This window comes from Neofelis nebulosa, chromosome 3, assembly GCF_028018385.1.
Source record: "Neofelis nebulosa isolate mNeoNeb1 chromosome 3, mNeoNeb1.pri, whole genome shotgun sequence".
In the NCBI taxonomy this organism is placed as follows: Eukaryota; Metazoa; Chordata; class Mammalia; order Carnivora; family Felidae; genus Neofelis; species Neofelis nebulosa.
The window spans coordinates 13,214,985-13,233,186 of NC_080784.1; the positions used below are offsets into that span (position 1 = coordinate 13,214,985).

General features: G+C 39.2%; 1 protein-coding gene across 1 annotated transcript in view; it reads left to right on the forward strand.

Annotated features, from left to right (window-relative positions):
* The window catches only part of TENM3 (teneurin transmembrane protein 3), a 2,564,262-nt gene that overhangs the window by 1,031,060 nt on the left and 1,515,000 nt on the right, over positions 1 to 18,202 (forward strand). The window contains exon 6 of the mRNA XM_058719934.1: positions 10,350 to 10,390. The gene's annotated coding sequence lies outside the window, so the exon portion shown is untranslated. The remainder of the gene's footprint in view (positions 1 to 10,349; positions 10,391 to 18,202) is intronic.

Genomic DNA, 18,202 nt, shown 5'->3' on the forward strand with positions numbered 1-18,202 from the left:
GGTTCCCCCATTTTTTCGCTTTCACTAGCAGAGTTTTATATACCCAATTATCTACAAAATAGGGTGCATTTGTCTACCTGCAGATTATTGTTTTGATACTATTTTAACTCATTCAGAATAAGTCATTTTGCAGTTGATTATCAACTCTCATTTCCCCTTTGGACATTTTTCTTTTTCTTCCCCACATGCCTACCTCTCCCTACCTCCACCTCCTATGAGTGATTTGCTTACCCTTACTCAGAGCCTTTCTGTGCAGCACCCTTCCTATGTCTGCTTATGCTCCCTATCTTCTTAATCCTCCTTCCTGCTACCAAACCAAGGGCTTTTATCCATATTTGGAAGAAGTGAGGAAATAAATCCCTTTTAATTTGTTGGTGTTTCGTGAATGCTCAACATAGTTGGGTTTTATGAAGAATACCTAAAGACTTAAAATGATCTCAAACCAGTTGGTCTCCAGTTGGCTTCATGTACATGTCTGTTTCCATGAGGATTGGTTTCTAGAGCATCCCTGACCTCTCACCTGTAAAAGTAAATGGTACCACTCAGCAGATACGACTCTAACCATTTTACATAGATTATCTCCTTCTCAGTCACGACAACCCAGAATCTGTACTATTACTGTTCTGTCAGTGAATGTTGGGGTAAGTAACTTGCCCAAAGCCATCTAGTAATCATAGTCGAGCTGAGATTTGACGCTTAGTCTGTCTCCTTCCACGCTTCCAACTATTGTCTCCCTATAATTTTTTTATCCACTATGCTATGTTCTCCCACAGAAAATAGTGGCCTATTTAATCTACTTCTGAAAAGTTATTTTAAAAGCTATCGTATTTACAAGGTAGGGTGGAAACCACTAGGTTTCAGCAGGAAAAGAAACGTGTTTCCTAATTATTGGGACATAATTATGCTGCATGTTTGAATAGCGATTTGCAGTATTTAGTTTTTCATGTTTATTACCTTGTTCAACCTTCAGATGCGCATGTAGTAAGTTATAGGAACTGCATTTTACAGATGAGGAACCGAGACTAAGACCGATAGATTGACACACAAAAGGACCCCCAGCTAGTGTTCTGCAGAATTAGGATTCAAACTTTCCTCTTCTAAAATATGGCTAGTATACTTTCCAGTATACTATGATTGTCTTACATTAAGCTGTCCAAAAATACAGAAACTATAAATTTATATCCTGGACATCTCCCCCAAATGGGAGGGAGAATCTTTTTTTAAAGATTGCTTAAGGGAAGTGAGAATTTCTGATCTGACACCAATCACTCAGTGAATCTTTTCTGCACATTTTGGACTTTCTTCCATACTTATCAGTAACAGATATGCAAACACTGAAGGAACATAGTTGGTCAAGTGCTTTGCTATTTTTGTAACTGTATGTTACAATTCATATTACAATACAGGGGATAGAGGAGGTGAGGCTCATAAATGCCTTGTGGCCAACTTCTTTCCCATGTCATTCCCCTAGAATAAGTAACAGCAGTTTGTAGCGATGCTGACTTAGGACATTAGGATGGAAAGCTGACACTGTCCATTAGGATGAAGCGCATCTGAACCCAGGTTTTACAAGGCACATAATCCACATAAAATGGCACAGACCACTTTACGCAGCTGCCCAAATGTTCTTGGCACCTCCTGCTGGTCCCACTCTACAGACTACACTCCTGGCAGCCCTTCCAGGCTTGAGCTGCCCCAGAGCAGGCTTGTATCATTCCCGAACACTGTCGCTGTTGCCTCAGTCCCTGATTCCTTCTTAATTTTCAGCTTCCTCCAGATGTGAGGACCAAGCTTTGGCACTATCTCGGACATGCTTATGGGGGCAGGAGGCATGAAAGTTCCTGCACCCAGATTCACTGGGAAACCTAACCCTAATCCCTAGCCTGAACTCCTATGGATTTCTGTCCTCCTTCTTAGGAAAGAATCCTCCCTTCTAGTGCTTTGTACCAAATATACAGTGTAAAATGAGAAAGAACAAGGGCATTCCAGAAACACCGAAGTTTCATAGGAGGGCCCGTCCACAGGGATTTCACAAATTACGTTCGGTGGATGCAGAGAAAGATTATGCTACATAAAATAACGTGCCACTCACATCCTCAGAGAGTGCCTTTCTAATGATTTTAGAGTAGTAAGGGAACAGAACTGAGCAAACACAGGAGGTGAGCCTTGTTGGGTTGAATGAAGCAAGGCAAAGAGAAGAAACAAAATATTAGTAACGTGTGATTATGTAACATTTCTTGCTGTGGGAACAGCAAGATTTTAGGTTTGCGTATGCGTGTATTGTCATTTAATTGTCATTCCCTGCCATAGTGGTTACTTTTATTATACCTATTCTAAAGACAAGGAAATTAAGTCAGAGAGAAATGAAATAATACCCCCAGGAATTGGCAGAGCGGGCATCATACCCGGCACGCTGGAACCACCACTGGTTCCAGGTGGATTCCTGGATTCCTGGATTCGTGGATTCCTCTCCAGGTAGGAAACCAAGCTGAGGGTGTTGAGTAACTTTGTCATTTCAGGGGCACAAAGAGATGGAAAGGACTGGAGCAGGTGGTAATATGAGACAGGATGCTTTAAAGGCAAAATGAGGCCATACCACAAGTTCCCTCAAAGCCAGACAGATGAGTTGGGACTTGAGTTGATTTATTTTTTTTCTTAAGGACACTCCATTTTTTAAGTCAGTTTACTTCAACTAAAAACAAAAACAAAACAACAGTTCGCCTATTCCACTCCAACCCGCACCCCTCCCCCAGCCACTGTTAATCAATAATCTGTTCTCCGTATCCATGAACTTGATTCGTTTCTTTCTTTATTATTTATTTCACATAGAAGAGAGAACATATAGTGTTTGTCTTTCTCCATCTGATTTATTTCAGATAGATATTGAGGACCCATTTTGAGTGTATAGGATAGTAACCTGATCAAAGTGATCTTTGTGGACATGAGCTGTTCGTAGGTCATATTGGAGAAGTTGCTGGAAGAGGGTGATACTCATTTTTGACACTTTTTTAAGCCTAAGGAAGTATAGGAGTTTGTATTTCTATGGCAATAAGCATATTTAAATGCCAATTATCTTAAGAATGTTGAAAGTTGGTAAAAGGTTTATTCCTCTGCCTTCCCTTCTCTTCTCTATCTTTCTTCTTTAGAATCCATGGAGAGCCTGAAAAGATGATTCTGTATATCTGATCTTACCTAATTTGCGAAGTAGCTAAGAGTGGTTTTCTTGGACCACTGGTCATGGATGTCATACTATACCATAGCTATTCCCGCATAGATTCCCTCCTGGATTTCAACGGTTGTCTGGCGTTTTCTTCAGAACTTGATTCTCCTTGCTACTGACACTTCTTCCATTCACACAAATTCAAAGCTTTAAGTCATCTGTGATACGTCCTATATCCAGTCCTGAAATCATTTCAACATTTCTACAATGTAGATCCTTTTCTTGCAGCCACATCTCTTAGGGGACCCTGTCCCTCTGTGCCTGGATTATTGTGATCCTTCTATCAGATCTCTCCATCTATCCTGACCTCCTCCTTTCCATTCTACATGCTGGATTATTTATTGAAACCATTTTTCTGTCATTTTGTTTTAATTAGAATTCTTATGGCTAAAAGTGATAGAATCCTCACTCAAATTGGCTTAAGCAAAAGAAAAAAAATGGGAAGCCAGTAGTTTTGGGAGGCTCAGAGAGAGATTTGGCGTACGAAGCATCTGGATGCAGGTGTTCAAGTGATACCATCAAAAATTTGACTCCTTCTGGGGCGCCTGGGTTGCTCAGTCAGTTAAGCGTCCGACTTTGGCTCAGGTCATGATCTCACAGTTTGTGGGTTCGAGACCTGCATCGGGCTCTGTGCTGACAGCTTAAAGCCAGGAGCCTGCTTCTAATTCTGTGTCTGCCTCTCTCTCTGCTCCTCCCCCCACTCATGCTCTGTCTCTCTCCTTCAAAAATAAATAAAAACATTAAAAAGAATTTAAAAAAATTGACTCCTTCCTTATCTAGGTTTCTTGTAAGCTCAATTTCCATATCTTCCCTGTGATACCTAGATGACTACTGAAATCTCAGGTTTAAGTTCTCACCCAGTTCAGTTTCAGCGGAAAGAGAACTTTTGTTTCCACTAATTTCACCCCAAATCCCAGATTGGGCCTTGTTGTCCCGGTTTCATTCATATGCGTATTCCTGACACAACCATAGCAAGAGAAATAGAAGTACCGAATGGCCAATGTGGGTCACACACTCTCCTCTAGAGCTGAGGGACGCCATTTTCCCTTGTGAACTTCACCAACTGAGGGTAGAAGAGGAGGATTCCCCAGTAGAAAAGGAGGATGATTCCACCAGAAGGAGAATGAATGGTGCTGGAACAAATAACAATTATAATACACATACAACACTCCTCAAAAAAACCCAAAAAAACAAAAACAAAAAAAAACAGAGTAATTTCCTCTTGCTAGAGAGTAATTTCAGTAACATCGTAGAATTGCAAAGCTGAAAATGACTTTGAAGTTCATTTTATCCAGCCAGCTTCAGAGAAATCATATGGAAACTGGTAACAAAGCCTAGCCTAGGGCCAGATATTTTGCTTCCAAAACTATTCTGTTAATAGTTCCCACACTGGAAATCCATGCTGGTCTTCAATCACCCTTTATAAACCTAAGCTTTACTTATCTACCTTACTTCTTGCTATTCTCCAGTAAGAATTGCAGACCAAGTAAACTTCACTTTTCAATGTTTCCTGGATATGCCTTGTCCATGTAGACTTTTGTGTCTTCTGCTTTCCCATTATAATGAACTCCTTTCTTTTGTTGTTATTCTCACCCCACATATCAAGGTTTATTTTCTCCTAAGTTATCATTGACCTTTATTTTTTTTTTTTTCCATTTCAGGGAGAAAACTAAAGTAGTAAGAGAATTTACATAAGCTCCCATTGTGCCATTTTTTCACCTACTGTCATTTACTCCCTTGTGTGATATTTTCTTCCTGTTTCTAGAGATCCAAGCTCCTAATTGAAGGATATGCAAAATTATATCCTCTCTTTTACTCAAGTATATAACTTACCAATTCTTCTTACTGCTTTTTCATAAGTGTTTCTCTCTGTGCAGGTTCATCACTATCAGTTTCAAGATCAGTTATTATTTCTTCCATTTTATAATATCTACTTTGACCTTATTTCCCTCATCTGGGTTTCCATATACATAAAATCTATACTTGTTAAGTATTTATATTGGCTGATTCTAATTTATCTTTTATCAGTTTATCTTTTGCCAATCTCAGTAAGATTTTTGCCACCATTATGTCAATTAAAATAGTCTTAAGTTCAGTAGTGCTCTAAACAGAATCAGGTAGTCTATAGTGAGAAAAACTCCTGAACAGGAAAGTCTTTTACTTCTATAACCACAAGTCTGTTCAAGTCTCAGTATTGAGTTTAAAAAGAAGAGAAAACACACTTTGGTGGCAATATTTACCTTACTAAATAGAAGAGACTCTTCTCAGTCCTCATTTTACTTATCAGCAGCATTTGACATTTTGGATCGCTCATACCTCTTTAAAACACTTCCTTCACTTGGCTTATAGTGCCTCTCTGAATGACCTTTCTTTAGATCTCTTTGATTATTCCTTTTCTTTCTAATGTGAGATACTGTGTGCTTATTCAGCTCAATCTCAAGATCTCTATTCTTTTTCAGTCTACATTCTTTCTTGTTGATTTTATCCAGGATCATGGGTTCTAGATGCCAATGACTCCCAAATTTATATTTCATTCCTAAGCGTTTCTTGGAATCCACATTTGTGTGTCTAGCTGTTACTTGACATCTTTACTTCACTATTTAGTTAACAAACTTAACATAGGCAAAATTAATATTTGAACTTCACCACTACTCCCTCACCCAACCTACTCCTCATTCAGTCTACTTTGATTCAGTTGGAGGTATCTCCACCTTTCTAGTTTTTTAATGGCTTAAATTAAAAAAAAAAATTGACTTCTTCCTTAATACCTCTTGTACTCTCAACCCATATCCAGTGAGTCAGTAGAATATTTAGGTTCCACCTTCTGAATACCTCAAAAATCTTAAAACTTCTAATCACTCTGTGGCTATCGCCCTACTCCAAGCCACCATCAGCTCTTTCTTGGACTAATAGAATCGTTTCTTCATTCTGTCCTTTCTTCCCTTACAGCAAGGTATTCTCAAAACATCATGTAGAGTAATCCCCTCAGAACATGTCACTTTCTATTTAACACTTTCCAAAGACATCTGGTTTTGAGCAAAAGCTAGCATTGTTTCTATAACCTGTATGCCTCTTGATAATCTTGGACTCAGTACTCTACAAACTTTTCTACTCATCTCTCCTTGTTTACTCACTGACCTTCTAGATTTTTTTTTTTTTAATATTGCAGACATGTTTCATCTCAAGGTCTTTCTGTGTTCCTACCTCAGATATTCTTGTGGCTCACTCTCTCACTTTGTATTCTTTATTCAAATACTATCTTCTCAATGAGAACTTTCCTAACCATTTCATCTAAAATGGAAACTTCTCCCCACCTATTTTTATTACCCTCACCTGCATTATTTTTTTTCCTTGGTATTTATCCAAGGAAAAAATGTTCTATATCTAACATTATACATATGTCCCTTCAACTGAAAGCTATACATTTTTTTTCTTTCTTTCTTTTTTTTTTTAAACTTCAATATACCCAGCATCTGGAACAGTGCTAGATATAGTCTGTATTGCTTGAATGGATAGACTAGTCTAAATCTCAATGGTCCCTACTTTCTCTTAACTTCTATAGCTCTATATACTGTATTTGGAATGCAATCATAGTCTGTCCTTTTTTAACTTCTCTTGAGAAAATACCCTGGGATTTATAATTTGATTACAAATTTATTATTTAAACGGAAAATATCACTGTGCCCTTTATCAACCTCACTTGCCTAATTCAAAGTTTCATGCAAAGGTGAATGAATAAATGAATGAGTGAATGAATGAATGGTAAACCCACTACCTAAGTACAGTAGGGTTGGGGAAGGATACTCTGTAAAGGCCCATAGTGTGAAGGGATAGCACAGGAGGCTGGAATCTAAGAAGAATAATTGAAAATTGAAAATTAAGGCAAAGGAATTATGGGCACAAAACACAGGAGTCAGGCTGCATTATGCCATCTCAATGAAATAAGTACATTTTGCACATTATGAAATACTGTTGCCCCTGATGAATTCCGTGCTTGATCCACACGCCAGCTTCTTTCAGTCAAGTCTTCCTGTTTGTCAGAGCTATGTTTGGTCAATGCCAGACACCGTTCTGTTAATTTTAAGAAATGGAAACAATATAAGCAATTGAGACAAATAACAGACCTCAGAATGATTATCGTGCTCTTTTCTCAGTTACACAAATGTTCCTACTCAATCACTTCTCATATGCCAAAAGGTTAGGTGATATAATTCTGGAACAAAATGTAAACTTAGATAGACTAATTTCCAAGTGCCTTATTCTAGAATAATAAAATTTAAAGTGGAGTCCTGGAGTATGTTAGATTCAAGGGGTGTGTGTGTGTGTGTGTGTGTGTGTGTGTGTGTGTATTATATATGTATGTGTATGTGTGTATATGTGTGTGTATGTGTATATAATTTTCAGTATTGGCCAAGGATGATTTATTTAAGTAGGGTCTCCACACATAGGCTATATCTCCTTTCTCTCCTTCTATATGGTTTAGCAGACTGATCAGAAGAGAAGAGGCGTGTGTATGTAGGGGGGCTTGCCAGAGAAGGGTGTTTAGAGGGTTTGGGCCAGTGAGAAGGTGGTGTAATGAACAAAATCAAGAAGCAGTATTTATCTTCTTAGCATGCAGAAACAGAATACACTGAGAAAAGCTGAGGTTTATTCTGAAGAGATTGGTCAGTCCAACTCTATAGACAGGCTGCTAGAAACGTCTACAGAAGGCATAGAGAAAGGAAGCCAAAAGAGGGCAAGAGATGGTGTGATGGGAAATTGGAAGTACAACTCCTGAGAACAAGAAACTTATAACAAGTTACAGGAGGGCTGATGACATGTTCTGGCATGTAGAGCTGAGAGTTCCGTGGCCATTCACACCTACCCCCCCCCCACCCCCACCAGTCACCCGGAGCGTGGGGACACCCTCAGCGCGTGGGGCACTGCACCACTCACCTACCTGCCTTATGCTCTGGGTTGCTGTTTCAGATCACCATTACATCTGGTGGTAAAAGCCAAGGTTTTGTATCAAAAGTGATGCCACTGAGATCTATGAACTTTCCACCCGATACTCGTTAAAGCATATGCTGACACTGAGTCACCCTTTCCTTATTTTTGCAGTAGTTTCAGATTGTCTACACTTGCAAGTTTTTTGGGTTTTTTTGTTTTTGTTTTTTTTATCGTCACCCTAGCTCGGGGACTTTTTAATTGCACAATATGAAGCTCAGTCAAGCTGCCTTCCACCAAAGACAGGCAGTCATATTATCCGCATGTTCTGACATGGTACTGTGTCCAATCTCTGGCATGTTCCCATTGTTTTCATTGTTCTCTTGAAATTGTATTTCTTTCATGTATCCTTCAGATTCTCAATTCACCTCTTGCCTCGATTTTACTACTCGAGACATCACTTCTGAAACTGTGCCGTGGAGACTGTTCTCATTAGGGGTAAGGAGTAGCTCTATTTCTTAGGAAATTACAGCATGTGTCATTCTCGGAGTTATTGGCCCCACCTTCGGATCAGCATTTCCAAGAATCAGGCTCATTGTTGAATGCGCTATTCAACACCATGATTAGGCCCCTATTCTTTCCAAATCAATTTCTCTTCAGCTTCTTTTAGCTGTAGAGGGTTCTTATGTCTCCCTACTCAGACGACGCCCCTCCTCCTCACAGATCTCATCTGAAAACACGAATTTTCTATCTTTTCTTTGCCTCTTGATGCCTCTCCCTTCTGTTATTTAACTTTGCAATTGTATTACTTAACTCTGTCAAGTATCTTGACACACAACTGGCACAAAAGCTGCAATCCATTTTAAAGCTCATCTTATTGTTGGAGACTCCTCCTGGATTAAAGATCTGCGGTTCTGCTTTGTGTATAGCACATTCATAGGAACTTCCATGGATAAAAGAGACACAAGATTTAATACAACCCAATGTTAAATCTTCTGATGATATATTTAGGTCAACATAAGGGTATGAACATTGTACCTGTGTAAGCATAGACACATTCAAATGGCTAATAGACAACATCTCGGCAGAAGATTGTCTGTTATGAAAATACCAAACCTTTCATAGAATTTCTATCTTTTATCAAAAAGTTACTGTACACTGAGCCATTTAGCATAGAAAAGAAAAGATGAAGAGAGCAAGCGAAAGAGAACACCTGAATTCATGCATGCTTCGTTTTGCCCTTAGCCGTCTGAAAGCCCACTCAAGACCACCTTGCTGTTTTCCCACCAGTTCTAGGATTGCAAATCAGTGCAGGCAATGCTGGTTCACTGCAACTCTAACTGTGTTAATCATAACTCTTTTTACCCGTGGTTTGAAGCATTCAGACTCCGCTCTGAGTCACTGAAGCAAAATTGAAGCATCTGGGTAGAGAGTCAGAACAGCAGAGCTAACATCAATGCAACACCCCAGTGGCTTACACCAACCCACACTACAAAGGCGCCATCAGTCCACGGTTGTTGAGAGGCTGTAGACAAATCCAGATACAATGACTTGTAAAAATTGGCTGGAAAACCACAGTGATGACACCAGTCATTTTTCCTATGACTTCTTTTTAAAAATTTTTAAGTCTGTTATTTATTTTGAGAGAGAGCGAGAAAGAGAGCAAGCGTGAGTGGGGAAGGGGCAGAGAGAGAGAGAGGGGGAGAAAGTTCCCCCCTGATGCAGCACAGAGCCTGACGCGGGGCTTGAACCGATGAACTGTGAGGATCATGACCTGAGCTGAAATCAAGAGTCAGACACCCAACCGACAGCCTCCTCATTTTTCCTATGATCTTAATTGAATTTCTGAATATGTGTCCATGCTAGTTCAGAATACAATTCTACGTTTTTATTCTCAATTATTATATGAATCCTCTAGTTGTTTTTCTCAGCATGAGCATGAGCAAATTGACAGCTTGAACTGCTTAGTGTATGGAAGAATGGTACTTTAAAAAATGAGAAAAAAAAAAAAGATTTATGGTGTGCCCCAGTTAATCTTTGGACACAAGAATTATATTAAGTCACCATTATTATTTAGCATCATCAATGCTATAAGTATATGTTATGGAGTCATAAATCATACAATCCTATTTTTATGTCTTGTTCGATTAAGTGGTCTGAGTAAGATAATATTGTCTCAGGTTTCATTGTTGTTAATTTGCAGGCTGGCGATGGACTGTCATTCTTTTGACTTCTAGATTCCTGGTAAGTAAATATATACTTTTTTTCTAAAATTGAGAGCTGCTAAAATGTTCTATTTATTTGTCTTTCCTTGTTTACATAGAGCATAAAAAATAATTCCAAGAGGAATAGTTTTTCCTAAGTAATTCTTTATATTTGCTAAGAGATTCTTGGTGAGTTTACAAATTTGGTATATACGTGTGTTCTCTGAAATTCAGTGTCAAGAAAGTAACCCTCTGAAAGCTTTATGGCAACCAAACTCTCAAAAATCTTTTAATAAATAATAAAACTTATTGTGAATTCTATTGTTATAAATTAAATACAAAATGAACTCCATTAGGAAACTTCAATTAATGAGTAACGCATTTTCTTCTTATATGTATGCCAATCACCATTAATTCACTTTGTGTTCATTGAAATTACAGTGATCATAATGAATTTCTTTGGTATTTATGTGGACAATGCATGCCCTTTTAGGAACACAATTATAATTTGATAACAATTAATGTACATATTTAAATAACTATTTAGAACCCAATTAGGACAATATCTTTTTTCAAGCATGTATGTTATGTGCAAGTGAATCATTGAAGTGACTGTTCAATATATCCCCAAGTTAAAACTCAATACTTGAAGTATTACACAAACTGCTGTAAGGTTTAAATTGTATGGCATCCTATTAATATGATGTGGATATAATCCACTGGGTATTTATGTTGCACAAATTATTGGTGTGGCTGTTGTTCAGTACCTTTCACAAACAGGCACTATCAGACAAGATCTGTGCTAGCAACCTCTCACCGGAAACACTTCTGGGGATGGGAATGGAAGCAAATTGTTACAACCTCATGGCTTCCTGTCCTCTCCTTTGGCCGTGCTCTGCTTCCCAGTGGTGATCCTAGAAGAACGTAAAAATGGTATCTTAAATTTGAGACAAATTAGGAGTCTTCTAAGACACAACACTTTTTTTTTTCTCTCTCTCTAAACCTTCTGGGGAAGACTAAATTGAATATACTAATTGCATTTATGCTAGACTTCTGTTATTCTTAGCATTAGGATATCATCATCTCCTCTACTCTAGACTGACCTCAGTCATTATTTGTGTACCAAGAGAGACTTGAATCAGCATCTCATTGGCTATATTTGCTACTTCAAATCCAATTGAAAGGATGCTGGTAAGGTCAAGCTCTTGTGAAAGGTGTGGGTTGTTATGGCAGAACAGAAGGCTTCAGTAGGGGGGAGATCCTCGAAGGTAATAACATTTCGCTATTTCATACTCACGTGCTTTTTAATTTTCAAAAACAAATGTCCATGGGAATAACACAACTACCCTCTATTTAGTACATTAATAAGGTGTGAATTTCTCTGGCCAAGTAGCCCATAATGAACCTTAAGTGTGTAGATTTTTATACACATTAAGAAAAAGTGTTGAGTTTGGGTAATGTTAACACGTTGCAATTGGACCAGACGGTCTCAGGTTCCTAAAACACACTACAGCATCCCTGTGGTTTCATAATCCACACTCGCATCTCTAAACATATTCGGTCAAGAAAGAAACAGACAAAGCAGGTTGGAAATAAGTCTTCATGCTCTCAGAATGATGCAACCATAGGGAGTGAGGATGAGTACAAACTCAACAGCCTTTTAAAGAAGTAGGTTCTTTTTTAAAAGGGGGCAAAGACCACAAAACATACAATGTTATTATTGCGAATTAATTTTGTAGTCATTATAGGTGTACTGTACCAGTTCTGATTGTGATAAATTTGTTTGGAATCCGTGTAGTTCAAACATTTATTTTTAGAAGTGTTTGTCACTTTAAACTAATTAAGCAATTTCCTGGTTTTAATGAATTTACTGCTTGGAAGCACTGACTGTAAATTTGCGAGGCCGACAGAATAAACCAGCCCCTTGGAGGGTAGTGCTAACTATCCCTGTGAGCATTTCATGTTATGAGTTTGTGTTTTTAGTGCCTGCCTTTCTTCCGTCAGTGGGATGTAATTTTGAATGCTTTGCTTAAATACCAATGCCCATTCTATTTTCAGTGAAATTGTCTCTTGTCAATCTTGTGCTCTAAAGCACAACCCCAAAATATCTAAACTGTTTTTCTCTTAGCCAACCTTCTTTTGCCTTCAAGTTTAGGGAGTATCATTACAGATTATGTTCAGTAAATTTTCTTCCAGTCATCAATTATGGTGGCTCCAAAGTGAATCATATGCAAGGATGCTCCAGGTACAATACCTGATAATATTTCTTACCTGCTCCCAGATTGATGTCCCCGATATAACACCATCATTCTTTTACCTTCTTTTCTGAATATTCACAACAAGCCTTTTCTCCTACCTCACCAAACCCCTGGTAGGACTTAAACATGGTAAGCATGTTATACTAATATCTCTTTAATGTGTTCTTTTCTCCTTCTGGGACACCATTTTTTATCGTCTGCTTCTGTTCTTTTCAAACTTATTCTCCAAACCTTCAGCAAACATCAGACTCTTCTATGAAATATGCAGGACCTGATGTTTCTTCTCAGTACTGATCTATCCTTCCACTCTTTCTCTGAGTCTGAGAGCATTGTTATTTAAAAATTTTTTAAATATCTGTTTGTTTTTGAGAAAGAGAGAGAGAAACAGTGCGAGCAGGGGAGGTGCAGAGACAGAGAGGGAGACACAGAATCCTAAGCAGGCTTCAGGATCTGAGCTGTCAGCACAGAGCCTAAAGGGGGGTTCAAACTCACAAACCGTGAGATCACGACCTGAGCCGAAGTCACATGCTTAACAGACTGAGTCACCTAAGCACCCCCCTGAGAGCATTCTTAAGGCAATTATTTTATCACTCTTTGCCTTTTATTCAAGTTTTGTTTCTTGTTTTTTTCATCCAACTGTATTTTTAGTACTGTGAGAAAAATCTTTTGAGTCACCTTGCACTCAGTAGGTACTCAATAAACATTTATTTACATTGGTATTTCAGTTGTAGTTTTAACATTAGTTTTGGAAACGTCTGTACTTAACAGCGTAAATTCCCAAAGGTTGAGAGAAGGCCTGTGTATTCATTCTAAATACTCACAGGATCGTTTATACATTCTGATTTGTTATGTGTTTGTTTAATCTTAAGTTGCCTTTGATACTTTTATCTATCACAAGGCCTTCAGAAAAATGTCATGCTTCATTTGGACCACGATAAAATGGTCTACATCAAAGCTTTCACTCATTCAGTCATTCATTCATTCTGAGAATAGAGTCGGATCTACAATTTGCATTCTATTGGAGAAGATGTGTGCTGTGGTTTATGGTGTGGGGTACTCTGTGCAAACAACATCAACTCATGTATTTTAAGATGCTAGATAAGGAAGCAGCTACTCTTTTTGTGATAATCACAGTAAGCTTCATTCAGATGTGGCATCTTTTTTTGGTATCAAAAGAGATGTAACAGCTTTTCAGATAAAGAATATCATGTGATATTATGGGTGAATATAATAGTTATTGATCACTTACTACATGCCTGACACAGTTGTAAACACCTTATGTTTGTTAACCCATTTGGTCTTTGTAGCCAGTACTAATATTCAGTTCTGTCAGTAAAGATACACACAGAGTTAGGTACATTTGCCCAAGGTGACGTAGCAAGACAGTGACAGTGTCAGGATTCAAACTTACATGGTTTCATTCAAAAGCTCAAGCTCCAGATTACTTTTTTAGGATACTAACTCTGATGATTTTGTAGAGAGAGGGTTATAGTGAGAGTGGCAAGAAGGGTAGGAAAGAAATCTTCTGCAATTTCCTAAGTAAATAATGGTTAGGACATACAGTAAGGACGCGCCAGGAACAATGAAAAGAGGAGCAAGTTCGAGAGACCTTTCCAGGATTGGAACAGGGGTACTTTTAGGATTTGGGGATTTGTTTGGCTGTACGTGAGAAAGAGAAAGAGGTTGAGAATATATATTCTCATTTTCTAGCCTAGAAAACTGTAGATGTTATATCAGTAATTAAATCAAAAATAAAGGAGTTGGAATACATCTTAGGAGCCAAATATTGGATCTAATTGTAGACATGTTATCCTGAAGTTTTGATCACAGTGCAAACATTCAGGGAATAGTTGGAGGGATGGGCCTGGAACCTGGGAGTGAGAATATTCTGGAGATAAAGAAGTCTGGAAGTCATCAGAGGGGGTGTAGGGTGCTCTGGGTGGTGTAGGTGCACAGAAGGATGGCTCCTGTAGGCAGAGAGGAGGACCAAGAGGGGCCTCAGTGAATGCAAGGTGAGCCAAAGCAGAAGAGACAGAGGAAGCTGCTGAGGGTGTGAGAGAAGGCAGAGAGAACAAAGGAAAGAATGAGGATGGGGATGGATGGGAAAAGAAAATTTCAAGAATTAAAGTAGTCCGTGGAATCATAACAGGTTTCACTGAGACTGAAAGAAGCCATTGGACTGGACTACAAAATTCAGTGGGTCTTTGAATAAAACTGTGGGGCAAAAGCCGAGAAAGGAGTAAGATTTAAGTCAGTAAAGACTGAGTATGAGCCTCTTCTCAAAAATTCTGTACAGTAATAGCTTGAGTCAAATGAAGAGTGTCCTTTTTGTTTGTCCATTTTATCGTTTTGTTGTTTTAGGGTGAAAAAGCCTTGAATGTTTTGTGTACATGGAAGAAAGATGCTGTAGAGAGGACGGGCGAAAGCTATTGGGGAAGAGGGAATAATGGAGAGAATCAAAACTTAGACGAGAGGAGAAGAGGGAGATCAGCGTAGAAATTAAGTCCTCAGTTTCACCTGGAGCGGAAGAGATACAATTTTTCCCCTGGAATTGGATCTGAGACAGTTAGATAGAGCCCCTTTAGGGTTTTTGGAGGTGGAAGATGTCCCTCTAATGGATTTCATTTTATTTTTTAATTTTCTTTTTATTCTTTTTTTTAAAGTTTATTTATTTGTTTATTTTGAGAAACAGGGAGAGGACGAGCGAGGGAGGGGCAGAGAGAGGAGAAAGAAAATCCCAAGCTGACTCTGCACTGTCAGTACAGAGCCCAACACGGGGCTTGAACTCACGAACCATGAGATCATGACCTGAGCCTAAACTAAGAGCCAAACACTTAACTGAGCCACCCAGGTGCCCCTGTTTCATTTTCTTGAAGGAGATCAAGCTCCTCTGCCAAGAATCATAGGAACAGGGTTGAAGCTTAAAGTTAGAAGGTGCCATGATAAGGCAAAACATTGTTGAGTAAGGATGGGGAAAAAAACCAAAACCAAACAAACAAACAAAAAGTAACAACAACAAACACACACACACACACACACACACACACACACACACACAGAGTGAGAGAGAGTGAGAGAGAGAGAGAGAGAGAGAGAGAGAGAGAAACACATTACCTTTGCCAGACAGCACCAAAAGCTGTATTAATATTGGAAAACCTGCATTGGTCACACAATCACTTTACCTACTATATGATTTGCTTTGGGCATTTGTTATAATCTTTTAGGAAAGCATTAGAGCCATGTTTGGCTTATCTTAAGTAATAGGGGTTTATTGTAAACAACAAAAAAAGTCGGATTTCAATCCCTACGTGGTCTTCATGAAGCCCCAAATAAGACTGAAAGTCACTCAGAATTACTCAGGATACCACAAATCTCTAAGCAATATTTTGTCACCAGGCACCAGTTATTGGCATCCAAATCTGTTTTTATTATGCTTTTTTTCCCCTCAACTACAGACATATGCAAATGGATATTTCCCTATTGATTTATACCTGACTGTAACAGTTCTGTGTGTCGGGGGCCCCAAGAGCACCCCCAAATACAGTGTCTGACTGGGACCCATGGGACTCAGACTATGGTCACACACACAGACATGATTTATTAGAGCAAAGTGTACAAGGCAACATTGGCAAAGGGAAAGGTGCACAGGGTGACATCTAAAGAGAACGAGGCACAGGCTTCCCAGGGGTCCTTTCCCAGAAAAGTCCCAGGAGACACACTCGATTCTCCCAGCAATGAGTTGCAACAACATGTGTGAAATGTCATCTGCCAGAGAAGCTCATAGGGACTCGGAGCTACAGATTTTACTGGAGGATGTTCGCACAGGCAGCCGCTGCCAGATGCATACCGAGATTCCCAACTCCCAGAAGGATAGCACGTGTTCAGCACCAACTATCTTGTTTGCACAGTGAGCACTCTTGACTCTTGAGCGTTTGGGTGGTGGGAACCCTCTCAGAATCCAAGTGTCCGGATGCCAGTCAAGGGCTGACCTTGTAGGCAGGCCTTGCAATGGATGCCAGTCAGACCTACTGGATTATCCTAGTGGATCATTCCACTCCTGCCCCCCCTCCAACTTCTGTCTCCTCTTTCCCTCTGCCTCTCCATTTCTGTGTATTTAAGTATTCTGGGGCACTGGGGTGGCTCAGTCAGTTAAGCATCTGACTTCGGCTCAGGTCATCATCTCATGGTTTGTGAGTTTGAGCCCAGCATTGGGCTCTGTGCTGACAGCTCAGAGCTTGGAGCCTGCTTCAGATTCTGTGAATCTTTCTGCCCCTACCTTGCTCATTCTCATTCTCTCATTTTCTCTCTCTCTCTCTCTCTCTCTCTCTCTCTCTCAAAAGTAAATAAAAAATAACATAAATACATAAATATTCTGTCCCTTCCTCTGCTGACCTCATTCTCTCTTTTCTAGCTTCTCTGCCCCCAGCTGCCCATTAACTGTAAGTGTTCCTATTGAAACCACTCGAAGAGAGAATCTGCTTGGTCATCTGGTCCTTCTGGACCCTGTGAGGCAGAGCTCTTACTGCTGGCCACTCAGAAGCCTCTGGAAAAACTGTGAATTGATCATGCTTGATTCAGTAAGTTGTGAGTAGAAAGGTAGAATCAGGGTTGAATTTTGCTTGAAATTGTCATTAAGCATGTGAATCTCTCAGGTAATAATAGAGTCCTTTCCAAAGCTATAGTGTCTTTTATGGAGGGGCAAGTAACAGAGTGAGAGAGAGGGAGAGAGAATATGGGGTGATTGTTGGTTTACTCAGGTTTGGGGAATGATTAGGATGTGACCAAATAACAGAATTATTCAGCTACTAATCCCAGAGCACAGACTTGAGAACAGAAGTGTCCTATTTGCCATGCTAATTTGTCTTTCTAAAAATCTTCTGTGAGCACACGCTTTATTAGATTTTAGTTACTTACTAAATACAAGCCAAATCTGTAATCCTTTCTCCATCCCTCTCTGCATTGTCTTCAGCCTAACATCTGGTCTTTTGGTCTTTTCTAATACACTACCTAAGAATCAAATAGAATCATTCCTTACTCTCCAGAAGACATTTTGGAGGTCCTGATTTTGCAGAATTCTATCTTAATGGAATGCCATTTGCTGGAATAATTCTTCTTCTCTCCTGGTCTAGTTCAAGGGCTACCTCTTCCAAGAAGGCTTCTTGGAAGGCTTCATTCCGAATACTGAAGTTATCTTTCCTTGTTCCGTGGACAAATGTGGAGATGAAGAGGAGTAAGCATACATTCCTCTGAATATTTCAATCTCCTTAGACTCAACAGAAGCTCTTTGGGAATGTAAATAAAGCTTTGTATCCTGTTTGGTTTTTTTTTAAATGAAATTTATTGTCAAAATGGTTTCCATACAACACCCAGTGCTCATCCCAACAGGTGCCCTCCTCAACGGCCATCCTGTTTTATCGTTCTTAGCAACTAACATTATTTTGCATAGAGTCAGTGAGTATATGTGAGTAAGTGACGGGGGAGTGAGTGACTGGCACCATACCATGAACCAGCATTATTAGGCTGTTATACCTTTCCTTCAATTGTAGTGGCTCTTTTGCTGCAATGATACTGTCTTATTTGAATCATTGGAAAAC